Genomic DNA, 13,036 nt, shown 5'->3' on the forward strand with positions numbered 1-13,036 from the left:
CACTAAGCCTAAACTGAACACAAACACTAGTTCTAACCCTAACCTTAGGACTAAAACAAAACTGAGCACTAGCCCTAACCCAAAATCTTAACTTAAACCAAACCTTAACACTACTACTAGACCTAATCCTAGCCCTAGATAGAGTGCTAACAACCTTATAACTCTCAGCCTAGCCCTAATTATATCTCAGAACCTAAACCTTACACTAAACATAACCTTAACCAAACACTAGTTCTAACTCTCACCTTAACCCTAAATCAAGACCTAATCCTAACCATAAACCTTGCCCTAAACTTAAGTCTAACTGTATCATTACCCTAAACATAAACCTTAACCTAATGCTAACCTTAGGCCTAACCCTAAACATATCACTATCCCCAAACTTATCAATTACCCTAAACCTACCCTGAAACCTAGACATAATCTAATAATTACCCTAACCCTAAACCTAATGCTAATTTGAGCCATAACCCTAAAATCAAACCTAAATCAAACCCTAACACTGACAATGACCCTAAAAATTCCCCTAGCTCTAAACCTCACTCTTACCCTATACTTAACTCTTACACTAGACCTAGCCATAAAACTAACCCTAAAACTATTCCTAAGCATAACCCTAGACCTCATATTAGCCCCAGCCATGATTCTAGCCCTAATCCTAACACAAACCATAACCCTTATTCTAGCCCTAAACATAGCCTTAATTATAACCCTAACCATAACCCTAGGCCTAACTTTAGAGTTAGGATTAGGGAAAAGATAGTGTTAGGTTTAGGTTTCAGGTTAGGTTTTAGGTTTCTCTAACCCTAGCCCTAATCTTAGACCTAATTTTGCCCTATACATAACCTTAACCCTAACTATAGCTCAAATACTAACTCCAACTCTCACATTAGTCCTAACCCTAGTACTAACCCTATACTTTACTGGAACCCTAATACTAGTCCAAACCATAGATCTAACACTAGCCCAATTCATAGCCCTAGCAGCAATTTTAGATCTAACCCTATCTATAAATCTAACCCCAACCCTTAGCCTAAACCTAAACCTAGCCCTAACTCTAAGGCTAATCCTAAAAATAGCACTAACCCTAGCCCTAAAACAAAACCAAGATATAGCCCTAACCCTAACCCTTAATGTAAACTAAGCCCTAACCCTACACTTAGCCATAACTCTAGCCCTAATTCGAGTTTTAAGCCAAACCCTAAAACAAACCCTGACACTGACTTGGAACTTAAAACTAACTTTAGCTCTAAACATCACCCTAAACATATACCTAAACCTAACAATAGACCTGGCCCTAACCCTAACATTAAAATTAGCCCTAATCGCAACCCTGGTACTTACATTATTCATTACCCTAAACCTAGCCTTAACTTAACCCAAAACCTAGCCTTAGTCTGAGCACTATCCCTAGATTTACCCCTAATCCTAACGCTATCACTAATCGTAAATATAACCCTAGCCACAACCCTAAATTTAACCCTAACCCTAAGCCTAACCCTATCAATAATTGTAACAATAACCCTAGACGTAAACCTATTTCTAACCCTATCCATTACCCTAACCATATCCAAACCCTAACCCTAATGCTAAACCTGGGCTTAAACCTAACCGTATCCCTAATCCTAACCATATCCATTACACAAAACGTGTCCTGAAACCTAAACCTAATACTATCGTTACCCTAATCCTAACTCTAATGCTAATTCAAGCCCTAATAATTAATCATTAACCTATCAAAAACACTAATTGCGACCTTGACCCTAAGAGTACCCTTAGCTCTAAACCTGACCCTAACCCTAAACCTAACCCTTACACTAGATGTAGCCATAAAACTAACCTAAAACTATTTTTAACACTGGACCTGAAATTAGCCCTAGCCATAATCCTAGCCCTAAACCTAGGCCTAATCCTAACCTGAACCATAACCCGAGCCCTAATCCTAATTCTATTCCTCACCCAAAGAATAAAACTACCTATAACCTCATCCTGTACCCAAAAACTAACCATACCCTAAACCTAACCCTAACCCTATCCCTAAACCTAGGCCTAACACAAAGCCTAGTGCTAATCCTAGACTTTATTTAATCCTATTCTAACCATAAACCTAGCCATAAGACTAACTCTAACTCTTGCCCTGGCCCTAGCTATAGTTCTTTCCTTAGAGTTAATCCTAATCCTAGATCTAAGCCTAAATCTAAATCTAAAATTAACTCTAAATTTAACTGTAACAATAAGCCTAAGCCAAACCCTAACACTAAACCTAACCATAACGCTAATCCTAAAACGTGCCATCTCCCTAGCCTTAGCCACAAACCAAAACCAAGCCATAGCCAAAATCCTAACCCTTAACCTAAATCAAACCCTAACCCTACAACTAATCCTAAAACTAACTCTAAAACTAACACTGATCCTGACACTGACCATAAAACTAATCCTAGCTCTAAACATCACCCTAACCTTAAATTAACCCTAACACTATATCTAGCCTTAACCTAACCCTAAATCGGGCTTAATCATAACCCTAGTTCGTACATTACTCATTGCCCTAACCATAGCCCTAACCCTAACACGAATTCTACACCTAATTCAAACCCTATCCCTAGCTTTTACCCTATTACTAGGACTAACACTAACCCTAACACTAGCCCTAACCCTAACTCTAACCCTATTCCTTTCACTAAGCCAAACCCTAAACCAAATGCAAACCCTAGTCCTAATCCTAATCCTTAGTCTAACTTAAACTCTAACCATAATACTAGTCTTAAACCTAACACTCATTCCACCTCTAAACTTAATCCTGACCCTCATCTGACCCTAACAGTAACCCTAGGTATAAACCTGACCCTAACTCTAAACCAAACCCTTACACTAGCCCTACTGGTAACCCTATACTTATACCTAAGCCTAACACTAGACCTAGACCCAAAGCTAAATGTAAATACAGCAATAACTCTATCGCAAGACCTAAACAAAATTCTAGCACTAGCCCTAACAATAACATTTAACCTAAACTGAACCCTTACCCTACCCCTAGACATAAGCCTAGTTCTAATTCTGGATCTAACCCGAACCCTAAACCTATCCTAAAAAATAACCATGATTCTAACACTGAACCTAGCTTTAAACCTGAAACTAACAAAAAACCTAGACATAACACTTGATCTAGCCATAACCCTAACCCTAAAACTAGCCCTAAACATAACCCTAGCACTTACATTACCCATAGTCCTAACCCTAGCTCTAAGCCAAACACAAAACCTAGGCCTAATTTTAGAACTAAACTTAGCTCTAAGCATAAACCTCAGCCTAACCCTAGCCCTAAACCTAGCCCTAACCTAAGCCTCGCCTTAGACCTAACCCTAGCTCAAAGCTTAACCTTTACACTAAACATAAACCTAACACTATCCTAAACACTTACGTTAAACCTAGCCCTAATCCTAAAATTAAACCTAGCCTGAACTTTAGCTCTAATATCCATTACCCTAATACTAATCCTAACCCTAATTAAAATACTATCCCTAACTCTAATCCTAACTCTAATCATAAATGTTAACCTAGACCTAAACCTAAAAGTAACCCTCACCCTAGCCATAACCCTAGCTCAAAAACTAACCCTTACCCTAACTTAACCATAACCATAGCCCTAAACCTAACACTTACATTAACCCTAAAACTTACCCCAAATCACACCCTAGCCCTAACCCTAAACCTAGCCCTAATCATAGACTTAATCCAAACCATAACCTAGCTCTAACCCTAGCTCTAAACCTACCCATTACACTAAACATAACCCTAACCCTAATGCTAAACCTAACCCGATTTAGAGTTAGGTTAAGGCTAGATATAGTGTTAGGGTTAATTTAACATAACCTTAACTGAAACCTAAAGTAAAACCTATGCTTTATGATACACCTAAACCTAACATTAATGCTAATTCGAGCTCTAATCTTAAACCTTTAGCTAAACCAAATGCTAACCTTTATCCTGAACCTGACCCTAATAATAACCTTAGCCCTAAAGCTGACCTTTAATATAAACCTAACTCTTACATTAGACCTAGCCATAACCTAACCCTAAAGCTATCCTTAATATTAACCCTAGACCTGATATTAACCCTAGACCTTGTCTTAGCCATAACCCTAAGAGAAACCCTAGCCTTAATCTAGCCTGAAACCTAGCCTTAATCCTAAACTGAACCATAACCCTAGGCCTAATCCTAATTCTAACCCTCAGCTTATCCGTAAAGCTAGCTCATTCCCCTCATTCCCCTAAATTGGACCTTAACACCAATGCGAACCCTAACTCTAGCCCAACCCCTTGGTATAACCCTAACACTAACCCTAGCTTTAATACTAACCCTAATTTAGCCCTAAACCTAACACTAACACTAGCCTTAATCCTAGCCCCACTAACTCTAACCCTAATCCTATCCCTAATAGAGCCCTAAACCTAACACTAACCCTAGCTCTAATCCTAGCCCTAATTTAGCCCTAACCCTAACCCTAAAACTAATACTATAACTAACTCTAATTCTCACCCTTGCCATATTCTTAGTTCTAATTATATTCATAACCATAACCCTAACCCTCAACCAAACCCTAGCCCTAGCCCTAACCCTAGATCTAACCCTAACTCTAAGCTTATACCTCAACCTAACACTAGCCCTAACCCTGATGCTAATCCATAACCTAGCTGTAACAGTAGCCCTAGTCCTAAAACAAAACCAACCTATATACCTAACCCTTAACCTAAACCAAACCCTAACCATACAGCTAGTACTAACTTTAGCCCTAATTTGAGTTTTAACCCTAACCCATAAACTATCCATTACTCTGACACTGACCCTAACAATAACCCTCGTCTAAACATCACCCTATCATAAACCTAACCATAACACTAGACCTAGCCATAACCCTAACCCTAAAACTAGCACTAATTGCAACACTAGTTCTTACTTAGCCATAGCCCTAACCGTAGCCCTAACCAAACCCCAAACCAAGCCCTAATCCGAGCATTAACCCTAGCTATAATCCTAACACTAAAGCAAACACTAACCCAGAACCTAGCCCCAAACCTTACCCTAAACATAACCCTAACCCTAAACATCACCCTAGATGTAACACTAGCTCTAAACTTATCTATTACAGTAACCATAACCATTACTCTAATGGTAACCCTAGGCCTAACACCAAACTTATCCCTAACCCTAACCTATTTTATTAACCTAAACCTAACCTGAACCCTAAACCTAACCGTATCACTTCCCTAAACCTAATCATAATGCTAATTCAAGCCCTAACCCTGAACCTTAACTTAACACAAACACTAACTCTGACCATTCCCATGATAAAATAAACCTAGCTTTAAACCTGATCCTATCCATAAACCTAACCCTTATCCAGAACTAGATATAAACCTAAACCTAAAACTATACCTAACCATAACCCTAGACCTGACATTTGCCCTAGCCGTAAGTCTAGCTCTAACCTTAACACAAACCAAACCCATTAACATAACCCTAACCCTAGCCCTAATCCTACCCATAACCCTAGCCCTAAATTTAGCTCTAATCCTATCAATTAGCATAAACATAACCCTAATTATAATGCTAACCCTAGTCCTAAATCTAACCCTATCCATTATGCTAAATCTAACCTGAACCCTAAACCAAACCTTATCATTACCCTAACCCAAAACCTAAAGCTAATCCAAGCCCTAACCCTAAACCCTAACCTAAACAAAACCCTAAATCTGACCCTGACCCTAATAATACCCCTAGCTCTAAACTTGACCCTTACCCTAAACCTAACAATCACACTAAATATAGCCATAAACCTAACCTTAAAATTATCCCTAACCATAACCCTAGATCTGACATTAGCCCTAACACTAATCCTAGCCCTAGCCCTAACACAAACACTAGCCCTCATCCTAGCCCTAAAACTAGCCTTAATCAAAACTCTAATGAAACCCTAGCCCTAAGCCTAATTCTAACCTTTACCCTAGCCCTAGCCCTAGCTCTAACCCCTTTGCTTACACTAAATATAACCATAAGCCAAAAACTAACTCTAGGCCTAAACATAACCGTAAACCTAGCCCTATTACAAGCCCAAATTAAGCCCTATACCGAACCAAATTCTAAGCTTAGCTGTAAGACTAACTCTCACTCTCACCCTAGCCCTACACCTAGTTCTAAACTTATCCCTTACCATAACCCTAATCCTAGGATAAACCAAGACCTAACAGTAGCCCTATCCTTAGCCCTAGACCTAACCCTAGATTTAATCCTTAATCTAAATCTAACTTTATCTCTAAGCCTAAACCTAAACCTAACACTAGTCTTGAACCTAATGCTAAGCCTAAAACTAGCCCTAACCAAAGCCCTAAACCTAAAACAAAACTGAGCCATAGCCATAACTTTAAAACTTCACCTAACCAAAACCTAAACCTACACCTAGCTCTAACCATAGCCCTAATTCGAGACCAAACCCTAACCCTAAAACTACTCTGAACTTGAATTTGACCCCAACACTAACCCTAGCTCTAAACGTTATACCTAAACTTCCACTACTCCTAGTCCTAACCCTAATACTATAACTAGCCCAAATTGTAACCCTAGACCATACATTGGCCATAACTCTAAAACTAGCCCTAACTCTAACCAAAACCTAGCCTTAATGCAAGACCTAACCCTAGCTTTAACCCTAAACCTAAACCTCACACTAGCCATAACCCTAACCCTAAACATAGCCCTAATCCTAGCTCTAAACCTATCCCTTAACCTAAGCTAACCCTAATCTTAATGCTAACCCTAGGCCTAACCCTAATCCTTAGCCTAACCCACACCCTCACCCTGTTACTAGTCCTAAGTCTAGCCCTCATTCTAGCTCTAACCATAAACCAAACCCTAAAATTAACCCTGACACTTATTTTGACCCTAATGGTAAATGTATGTCTAAACCTTAACCTAATCATAAACGGAACACTAATACTACCACTAGCAACAAACCTATACCTAAACCTAACCCTAAAACTAGCCCTAGACCTAAACCTAATCCTAACTGTAGCCATATCTCTAGCCCTAGACCTAAACAAAAACCTAGCCCTAGCCCTATTAATAAACCTTAACCTAACACAAACACTACCCCTACCTTTAGACCTAACTCTAGTGATAATTCTGGGTTTAACCCTCACCCTAACTATAACCCGAATACAGACCCTGACTCTAACACTAACCCTACCTCTAAACATCACATTAATGGTAACCCTAACCCTAACACTTGACCTAGCTGTAACAATTACACCAAATAGCCCTAATCATAACCCTGGTTTATACATTAGTTGTACACCTAACACTAGCCCCAACCTAACACAAAACTTGGCCCTATGCCGAGCGCTAACCCTAGTTTTAATCCTAACCCTAAAAATAGCCCTAATCTATACCCTAACCCTAGATCTTACCCTAGATTTTACCCTATCCATTACCTTAAGCTAAACCATAAAACTAATTCTAACCCTAATACTAACCCTAATTTTTAGTCTAACCCCAATCCTAACCCTATTACTAGTCCTAACCCTAAACTTCATTCTAGATCTCAACCTAACCCAAACCCAAACCCTAACCCTGACACTTATTCTGACCCTAACACTAACTGCAGGTATAAACCTGACCCTAACCTGAAACCGAATGCTAACATTAGCCCTACTGGTAATCATATACTTATACCTAAACCTAACACTAGCCATAGACTTAAACCTAATCCTAAATCTATCCATATTTCTAACCATAGACCTGAGCAACAACCTAGCCCTAGCCCTAACCATAAACCTTAACCTAACCCAAACAATAACCCTACCTCTAGACCTAACCCTAGTCCTAATTCTAGCAGTAAACCAAACACTAACTCTAACCTGAACACTGGGCCTGAACCTAACATAATCCTAGTCCAAAGCTTGCCTTAAACCAAAACCTTATCTTAAGACTAGATCTAGCCATAACCTGAACCCTAAAACTAGCCCTAATCATAACCCTAGCTCTTACATTACCCATGGTCCTAGCCCTAGGCCTAAACTAACACAAAACCTAGCCCTAATTTTAGGTCTGAATATAGCACTAAGTGTAACCCTCAACCTAACCCAAGCCCTAACCCTAACCCTAAGCTTCGCTTTAGACTTAACTCTAGCTCAAAGCCTAACCTTTACCCTTAACATAACCCTAGCCCTATCCCAAACCCTAACTTAACACTAGTTCTAATCCTAACATTAACCATAGCCCTAACCATAGCTCTAATTATATCAACTACCCTAACCCTAGCCCTAATCCTAATCATAACCATAGTCCTAAACCTAGCTCTAATTCTATCCATTACCCTAACATAATCCTAAACCTAATGCTAACCCTAGGCTTAAACCTAAACCTATTGCAATCCTTAAACCTATCCATTGCTCCAAAATTAATGTGAACCCTAATCATAAGCCTATTCATTACCCTAACCCTAACTCTAACCCTAATGCTAATTCGAGCCCTAAACCTAAACCTTAACCTTAACCAAACACTGACCCTAATAAAACACACAGCTATAAACTTGACTCTTACCCTAAATCTAACCCTTACACTACAGCTAATCATAAACATTATCCACAACCTATCTCTAACCTTAACTGTATACCTGACACTAGCCCTAGACCTAATCCTAGACCCAACCCTAACATGAACACTAGCCTTCATACTAGCCCAAAACATAGCCTTAGTCATAACCCTAACCCTAACTCTAACCCTTTACCTAGCCCTAAATCTAGTCATAACACCATTACTTATCCTAAACCTAACCCAAAACCTAACACTAAAACTAAACCTTGCCCCAAACTTAACACTAGAAATAACCCTAACACTAACCCTAGCCCTAATCCTAAACCTAACCCTAATCCTACCTTTAAGACTAACTATAACTCTCACACTAGGCCTAGCCCTAATTCTAACCCTATCATTTACCATAACCTTATTCCTAGCCATAGCCTAGAATAACCCTAGTCCTAACCTTAAACGTTGGCCTAACCCTAGATCTAAACTAACTCTAAATCTAACCCTAATTCTACACTTAAACCTAAACCTAACACTAGCCCTAACCCTAACGCTAATCCTAAAACTAGCCCTAAATATAGGCTTAGCCCTAAAACAAACCTGAGCCATAACACTAACCCTAAACTTTTACTTAAACCAAACCCTAACTTTATATCTAGCCCTAAGTCTAGCCCTAATTAGAGTCCTAATATTAACCCTAATCTACCCCTAAACCTAACTCTTACATTAACACTAACCCTACCTCTAAACATCACCCTAAACCTAAAACTTAACCTAACACTAGACCTGGTCCTAACCCTAATTCTAAAACTAGTTCTAATCATAACCTTAGATAATACATTATCCGTAACCTTAAAACTAATGCTAACGCAAATCTAGCCCAAATTTGATACTTAACCATAGCTTTCACCCTAAACCTAACCCTAACACGAGCCCTAACCTGAACCTGAAACCTATCTCTAACCCTAGATCTAACCTTATACTTTACCCTAGCAAAACTGCAACCCTATTGCTAACCCTAGTCCTAATGCTAATCCTTAGTCTAACCCAAACCCTAAATCAATTACTAGTCCTAACCCTAGCCTTCATTTTTGTTTTAACCACAAAACAAATCCTAACACTAACCCTGATCCTTATTCTGACCCTGAACCTATACCAAACCCTAACACTAGCCCTACACATAAACTTATATCAAACCCTAACCTGAACACTAGCCCTAGATTAAACATAATCCTAAATCTAGACATATCTTTAACCAAGACCTAAAAAAAAATCTAGCCCTAACTCTAATGATAAACATTAATCTAAGACAAACACTAACCTTACCTCTAAACCTAACCAATCCTAATTCTGGCTCTAGCCCTAACCATAACCCTAATCCAAACACAGACCCTGAAACTAACACTAACCCTAGCTATAAAACTGACCCTAACCAAAACCTAAACCTAACACTAGACCTAGCCATAATCATAAACATAACACTTACATTACCATAGCACTAAAACTAGTTCTAAACCTAACACAAAATCTAGCCCTATTCCTAGGCTTAAATCTAGCACAAAGCATAACCCTAACCCTAACCTAACCTGATCCCTTACCTTAAGACTAATACTCACGTTAACCCTAACCCTTACCTTAGACCTAACTCTAGATAAAATCCAAACCTGACCCCTAAAAATAACCTAGCCTATCCATAAACCAAATCCTAATCCTAGCCCTAATCATAATGTTATCACTACCCCTAATACCATCTCTAAAATTATCCATTACCTTAAACCGAACCTCAACCCTAATGATAAACCTAGTTCTAATCCTAATTGTAAATCTAATCCTAGACCTAACCCTAAACCTAACCCTCATCATAGCCTTAACCCTAGATAAAACCCTAACCCTTACTCTAACACTAACCCTAGCAAAAACCCTAACACTAACCCTAAACCTAAAACCACCCCTAAACCTAACCTGACATCTAACCCTATCCATTACGCTAAATCTAATGATAATTTTAGCCCTAACCCTAACACTAAACCTAAACCTAAAACTACCCCTAACCAAAACCCAACATGTAACCCTATCCATTAAAATAACTCTAAATATAACCTTAGCCCCAACCCTAAGACTAAACCTAAACTTAACTATAAATCTAACCGTAGACATAATCCTAAACCTAACCCTCAACCTAGCACTAACCCTAGTTCAAAACCTTATCTGTACCCTAAACCTAACAGGAAACCTAACCCTAGCCCTAGACCTAACCCTAATTCTATCCCTAATCCTAACCAAAACCCTAGCCCTAACCCTAACTCTAATGCTATTCATTACCCTAACAATAACCCTAACCCAAATGCTAACCCAAGGCCTAATCCTAACCCTATCACTAACCTTAACCCTACCAATTACCCTAATTTTAACCTGATTCTAAACATAAATCTATCCATAAACCTAACCCTAATTCTATCCCTAACACTAATTTCAGCCCTAAAGCTAATAATTAACCGACCACAAACCCAAAACCTGACACTGACACTAAAAATACTCCTTACTCTTAACCTGGCCCTTACCCTAAACCTAATATTAGACCTATCCATGAACCTAACCCTATAACTAAACTTACCTGTAACCCTAAACATGACATTATTCCTATCCCTAAAACTTGCCCTAAACCTAACACAAACCCTTGCCCTCATCGTAACCCCAAATCTAGCCTTAATTCTAACACAAACCTTACCCTAGACCTAAACCTAATTCTAATCATCGCCATAGCCCTAAACCTAGATATAACTTTATCCCTTCCCCTAAACCTAATCTTAAACATAGCCCCAATTTAGCCATAAACTTAACCCTAACCCTAGTCTTAAGACTAACTATAACTATCGCCCTAGCTCTATTCCTAGTTCTAACTCTATCCCTTACCAAAACCCAAACACTAGACCTAAACTTAGCCCTAATCCTAGCCATAGTTCTAACTCTATAATTAACCATAACTCTAAATGTACCCCTAAGCCTAAACTCACCCTATCACTAGCAATAACACTAACATTAATGGTAAAACTACCCTTAACTTTATCCTTAGCCCTAAAACATAAGGAGCCATAGCACTAACCCTAAAAATTAACCTAAACCAAATCCTAAACCTTCATCTAGCCCTAAGCCTACTCCTAATTCAAATTATATCCCCAACCCTAAAAACAACCCTGACCCTGACTCTGAACCTAACACTAACTTTAGCTCAAAACATCACCCTGAACTTAAACCGAACTATAAAACTAGACTTAGCCCTAACTCTAACCTTAAAATTAGGCTGAATCAAACCCTAGTTCTTACTTTAGCTATATCCGTAACCCTAGCCATAATGTTACCCAAAATCTAGCCCTAATGCAAGCTCCAACACTAGCTTTAACCCTAACTCTAAACCTAAACCAAGTCCTAACCTTTACACTAACCTAACCTTAACTATAATCCTGCACTAACTCTAAACCTAACACTTACCATAACACTAACACTAATCATAACCCAAGCCCTAAACTTAGCTCTAACTCTATTAATTACCCTAACCCTAAACCTAATTTTAACCCTAATGCTAACCCTTGGCCTAACCCTAACACATTTGCTAACCCTAAGCTATCCATTACCATAAATATAAACCTAGCCCTAAACCTAAGAAAACACTAAACCTAGACATAACACTAACCCTAAAACTGGCCATAATTGTAACCCTAGTTCTTACATTAGCCATAGCCTTAAAGCTAACATAAAACCTAGCCTAGCCCTAAACCAAGCTCTAACCCTAGGTTTAACCCTAACCATAAACCTAACCCTATACCTAACCCTAAACCTAACCCTAGCTCTAACACTAGCACTAACCCTAAGCCAAACTCTCACCCTAAAGCTACCCTAGTTCTAAACCTAAATCTTAGCCTAACCCAAAACCTAACTCTATTACTAGTCCTAAACCTAATCCTCAATCTAGTTCTATCACTATCCGAAACCCTAATCCTAATTCTGACCCTTATTCTGACCCTAACACTAACCATAAGTCTAAACCTGACTCTAATCCTAAACCAACCCCTAACTTTGGCACGACATGTAACCCTATAACTAAACCTTACCCTAACACTAGACCTTGACCTACACTTAATCCTTTATCTTGTGATAACTCTTGTCCTAGCTCTAAAACAAAACTTACCCCTAGCCGTAATAATAACCCTTAACCTCACCCAAACAGTAACCCTACTCCTAGACAAAATCCTAGTCCTAATGCTGGCCCTAACAAAAAACCTTACCCTAAACTGAACACTGACCCTTACCCTAACACAAACCCTAGCTCTAAACCTTACCCTGACAAAAAAAATAACCATAACAATAGACCTAGCCATATTACTAACTCTGAAACTAGCCATCACCATAGGCCAAAACCTACCTCTAACTCTATATACTACCCTAACCCTAACC

The sequence above is a fragment of the Marmota flaviventris genome, chromosome 9 (genome assembly GCF_047511675.1).
Source record: "Marmota flaviventris isolate mMarFla1 chromosome 9, mMarFla1.hap1, whole genome shotgun sequence".
Classification (NCBI taxonomy): Eukaryota; Metazoa; Chordata; class Mammalia; order Rodentia; family Sciuridae; genus Marmota; species Marmota flaviventris.